This window comes from Aegilops tauschii, chromosome 4 (assembly GCF_002575655.3).
Source record: "Aegilops tauschii subsp. strangulata cultivar AL8/78 chromosome 4, Aet v6.0, whole genome shotgun sequence".
In the NCBI taxonomy this organism is placed as follows: domain Eukaryota; kingdom Viridiplantae; phylum Streptophyta; class Magnoliopsida; order Poales; family Poaceae; genus Aegilops; species Aegilops tauschii.
This window is the reverse complement of record NC_053038.3, coordinates 442,139,311-442,145,310: the sequence shown is the minus strand read 5'-3', so window position 1 is coordinate 442,145,310 and position 6,000 is coordinate 442,139,311.

Sequence of the window (6,000 nt, the reverse complement as noted above, 5' to 3'; positions counted from 1 at the left end):
TCTTTATATAAAAGACTTGACTTGAATAAACTCACACCTACTAAAATATCTTTGCAAATGGCTGACAAATCAACTGCCATACCTATCGGTATCTGTGAGGATGTGCCCGTTGTTGTTGCTAATGTTACTATTTTGACTGACTTTGTTATACTTGAGATGCCCGAGGACGACCACATGTCGATTATCCTTGGTAGACCCTTCTTGAATACTGCAGGGGCTGTTATTGATTGCAATAAAAGCAAGGTCACTTTTCATATTAATGGTAATGAGCATACGGTGCACTTTCCGAAGAAACAATTCCAAGTGAATAGTATTAATGTTATTGAAAAATCTCCGACAATCACTATTGGAAGTTTTCAAATACCTCTACCTACTCTCAAAAAGAAATATGAAATGCTTATTGTTGGGGAAATTCATATCCCCATTGAGGTAACTTAGTGATTTATGAAAGTTCTTCGGTTTCATGCTAATCGAAAGTGGTTGTTAATAAGACCTGATCAACCTTATTAATGAATCATTTTTGAGTGGTATGAAGTTGATGAATTTAGTAAGCACTACCTTATGTCCCTACTTTTTTTTCTGTTTTTATTAGTTAAATAAAATAAAATGCCATATTTAGTCTGTTTTCTGAATTTTCCGTGCAATAAAAAAATGACCCAAAAATAAGAGTTCTCAGAATGCCCTGAAGATTTTATACGATTTTTTCTGAATATTTCTGAACTTTTGGTGCAAATAATACCAGAGGGAGGTGCACCAGGTGGGCACAACCCACCTGGGCGCGCCAGGACCCCCAGGCGTGCCCTGGTGGGTTGTGGTCCCCACGTGGGCCCCCTCACTTATCTCTTTAGACCACATCATCACTTACCTCCAGAAAAAAAATCTCCATTGCTCTCTCTCCCGTGTTCGTGAGCTCAAACCCGCGGATTTCGATCTCTTTGCTCGAAGCTCCGTTTCCGAAACTATTTTGGGGGATTGTTGCTTGGTATGTGACTCCACCGTTTGTCCAATTAGTTTTTGTTTTAGTGGTTTATACTTTGAATAATTACCTACTATTGGTGCTGCTGTAGATGTGCTTGCATGTTCAATTCTTAGTGTTCTAAGTAGTTTGAATGCTTGCTATGGCCTCTATGTATCCCTATGAGTAGTTGCTATCAATTTGGTGAAGTTTTGTTGAGAAAATTTTGTGGACTAAAAATTCAGATTTTGTTCATAGTAAAATTGGACGCGGGCATGAATATCTTTAGGAAGTTTGGCTCTAAGAAGAACGCCAAGGGTGTTATTGGGGAGTCATCTGATAGTGATCTCCATCCTCGGAGGTTGGCGGAGGTACGGCCGTGTGAATGGCCGCACACCCCTTTCCTGGAAGAGGCTGGAATTCTTCAGGAGTTCACGCAATATATTGCTAATGCCGGCCTCACCGACTTCATCGCAGATGAGTGTGACCAGCACCAAATTCTCACAATCATCTTTGTTCAGAGCTTTACTTTCTTGCCTAGAAATAATCCTCCTGAAGTGAGCTTCAATTTATATGCTGAAAACCATTAGATACCACTTACCGAGTTTTGTGACATATGCATGATCCCTTCTGATGGGAGCTTGGCTGAGCCTAGGCCGGCTGGGTTTGAGGATTTTTATCGCACTTTGACTATGGGTGATGAGAGAGGGGTGTCAGCCACCACCGCTGCTAGCTTGCATTTTCCTGCTGTTCGTTACTTTGCCCTTTTCATTTCCAAATGCTTGCTTGCTAGAGAAAAGGTGGGTGCGCTCAGTTCACCAGACCTTGCTGTTTTACGTCATGCATTAGAGGGCGACAACACTTATAGCTTGGGAGCTATTGTGGCTCGTCGCCTCCATCTTAATAAATCCCAGGGTAAAATACATGGTGGGATTTTTGCTACTTGTTTGGTGGTCCATTTCAATGTTGGGATACGCCCTCATGATTACCCTCTGACTAAGGTTTACCTAGACCATGCAGCCATGGAACACCATCACTTTCTTGCACATGATCATCCTAACATCGCCATTCCTTATAACCTAGTCTTTAGCGTTAAAACTCGTGATGTTATTCCATTGCCTGCACCTGCTTTGTTTGATCCTCTTGCCAGGGGCGAATATAGGATTATGCCTGCGGACATCTGTAACGCCCCGGATCCGATGTGCCAGGTGTCACCCAGTTATTCGCCGTCCTTGCCATATCATTTGCTTGCATGTTTCATTTTGCCATGTCATCATCTGCATTTCATATCATGTCATCATGTGCATCGCATTTGCATACGTGTTCGTCTCTTGCATCCGAGCACTTTCCCTGTTGTCCGTTTTGCAATCCGGCACTCCTATGTCACCCGGCGCCCCCTTTTGCCTCTTTTCATGTGCGGGTGTTGAACGTTCTCGGAATGGACCGAGTCTTGCCTAGTGGCCTTGGTATACCGCCGGTAGACCACCGGTCAAGTTTCGTTCCATTTGGAGGTCGTTTGGTACTCCAACGGTTAACCGGGTAACCGCAAAATCTGTTTGTGTGTTGCAGCAAAACCCTCCTTCAAACAGCCCCAAAACCCCTCTAAGTCTCCGCCATGCTCTCGGTCGTTCGATCACGATCGCGTGGGCGAAAACCGCACCTCGTTTGGACTCTCCTAGCTCCCTCTGCCTATATATTTGCCCTCTCCCCCGAAAATTCGCGGATGAAACCGTAGTGTCTCCCTCCTCATGCCGCCGGACACGTCCAGCCGCCGCCCCTCCGCGCATCGCACGCCGCCACCTGTCCCTGGCCGCGGCCCGCCGCCGCGGCCCGTGCGAGCCCGTCGCGGGCCCGCCGAGCCCATCCAGCGCCGCCCCGAGCCCGCGCGTCCTCCGCCGCCCGCGTCCATCTCCGGCCACCGGAGCTCCGCCGGACTCCGCCGCCCGCCATCCCTCCGCCGCCGGGCTCCGCCCACGCCGCCGTGCGCCCTCCGGCCGCCGCCTCCTCGCGCCGCCCAGCTCCCTCCGCCGCCGCGCGCCGCCATCCCCGCACGCCCCGCCGGCCGGCCGCGCCTCGCCACCGCCACCGCGCCCCGCGCCGCCTCTCCACTTCGGCCCCGCCTCCCGTGCTCCGCCGCGGCTCCTCCTCCTCGCCGTCCCGCCGTCCGGCCGGCCTCCCTCTCCTCTCCTCCGGCGTCCTCCCCGCAGCTCCGGCGAGCTCCTCCGACCTCGGCTCGATCGGATCTGGAAAGCTACCGAGGTTGACTTTTTCCCGAGACCCCCCCCCCCCAAAATCTGTCTAGAAACTTTGCATTATCATGCCATGCTCTCTGTATCATAACTCCATGTATGTTGTTCCGTTTCGCGCATGTAATATGTCAAATTGTTCGTCTCGTGATGCTCTACATTTTGTTCCATTGCACCATGTTCATTAGAGGTCATATTGATGCCCTAATCATCGTTGCAAGAGTGCTAGTTGCTGTTATCTGCTGGTTCTTATCAGAACTTGGAGATTTGTCATTTTTTTATCATTTAATCTGTGCATCTTATGAGTATGAGCTCTACATGTGTTTGTTGTATGCCATGCCATCTTTCCATTGGAGTATGCCATGTATTTTTTTGATCTCTGTGGTGACTAGCACAAGCATGCAAACTATGCCCCGTAATGTTTCTGATTTCAGGGACTTAGTGATTTCTCTCAAGTCTTTGTCTGCTGTTATTTTGTTGCCATGTAAACTTGATGCTACAGAGAGATCCATGCATATTTTGGAGATGTTCAGTAAGGATGTTTTGTTGATATTGTTGTAATTGATCCAGTCCTGCCCTTGTTTGCAATTATGGAGTGCCATAGCATGAATCAATCTTGCTCTACTTTTACTATAAAATATTTCTGGCAGATTCTTAACATGATATTCATTTTTGCCAAGCTTGTTGTAGTTGATCCATACATGCTATGTTTTTGCTCTTGCCATGGATGGCTTTATAAACATGTCACCTTGCTGTAGGTATGCTTGTCTTGATGCATTGCTTTGTGGTGAGTGCATCAAGCTCACAAACATGCCTTCATATTATAATTTCTGCCATGCTATGTTTTCTGCTAAGTCTGAAACCTGATAACGAAACTTGCTATGTTTACATGCTTGCTATCATATCTTCTGGTCCTTTTTGGCTTATGTTCAGTAAGAGACTTTTGTCATATGCATTAAGTAGAACACTTCCATGCCTTGTTTTGCTATGTTAAGTTCTTGTAGCATGTTGATTTTGTGCTCTGAACATTGCTACCTGATGTTATTTCTGTCATGCCCAGTAATTCTGCCAAGTCTGTGAACCTGTTATTATTTGCAATCTTGCCATGCCCTTTTGAGCTTGTTCTAATGATTTCTGGAGATAGCTCAGCGTTCATGTTTTGTTGTGCTTTACATTTACATCATGTCCATGCCTTTTGTTTTCATGTTGAGTTGCTGTAGCATATCGTTTTGATGCCTGCATTATGCCTAGTTGCTGTTTTCGTCAGATTGTTGTTATATCTTGGTTGGAGTGTATGTGTTGCACCGTTGCTCCGTTTTGAGCATGCTCTATATGAAACTTGCTTAGTTTTGCATGTAGTCTCATATTATCATGTTGCATCCTTGTGTTGAGGTGTTTTCTTGATGTTTGTATGCATTTTGCATCAATGCCATGTTTAACTTGTTTTGCTCATATCTTCTAGGCCGTAGCTCCGAATCTAATGAACTTTACATGTAACTTGACTAGAATTTCGTGTAGATCATCATGGTGCTCTTTAACTTGCTGTTTAACAACTTTAACTTAATGCTTGTTCAGTTCTGGACCAATTTCGAAATTTCATATGAGGACTTACCGGATTTGTTATATGTTGTTTCCGGCCTCATTTAAACTTGCTTTGATGTGTTGGTCTTGTATGCATCATCTTTTGTCATGAGTAGCTTCATATAGCATTGTCATGCATCATACTTGGTTGAGCATCATGCCTTGTTCATGTGTGGTGTGTTTACCTTGTTGTGTGCTTCTTCTCGATAGTTCCCGTGTCGTTGCGATCGTGAGGATTCGTTCGTCTTCGTGGCTTCATCTTCTTCATGGACTCGTTCTTCTTCCTAGCGGAATTTCAGGCAAGATGACCGTCACCATGGATCTCATTACTATCATTGCTATGCTAGTTGCTTCGTTCTATCGCTATGCTGCGCTACCTATTCACTTGCTCTTCAAGCCTCCCAAATTGCCATGAACCTCTAACCTTTGCCACCCTTCCTAGCAAACCATTGTTTGGCTATGTTACCGCTTTGCTCAGCCCCTCTTATAGCGTTGCTAGTTGCAGGTGAAGATGAAGATTGCTCCATGTTGGTTTATGTTTATGTTGGGATATCACAATATATCTTATATTATTAATGCATCTATATACTTGGTAAAGGGTGGAAGGCTTGGCCTTATGCCTGGTGTTTTGTTCCACTCTTGCCGCCCTAGTTTCCGTCATACGGGTGTTATGTTCCCGGATTTTGCGTTCCTTACACGGTTGGGTGATTTATGGGACCCCCTTGACAGTTCGCCTTGAATAAAACTCTTCCAGCAAGGCCCAACCTTGGTTTTACCATTTGCCTAGCCTATTTCTTTTCCCTAGGGAGTCGCTCTCTCGAGGGTCATCTTATTTCAACCCCCCGGGCCAGTGCTTCTCTAAGTGTTGGTCCGAACCGAGCAGCCTGCGGGGCCACCTCGGGGAAACTCGAGGTCTGGTTTTACTCGTAGCTTGACTTATCCGGTGTTGCCCTGAGAACGAGATATGTGCAGCTCCTATCGGGATTGTCGGCACATCGGGCGGCTTTGCTGGTTTTGTTTTACCATTGTTGAAATGTCTTGTAACCGGGATTCCGAGACTGATCGGGTCTTCCCGGGAGAAGGAATATCCTTCGTTGACCGTGAGAGCTTATAATGGGCTAAGTTGGGACACCCCTGCAGGGTATTATCTTTCGAAAGCCGTGCCCGCGGTTATGTGGCAGATGGGAATTTGTTAATATCCAGTTGTAGAGAATTTGA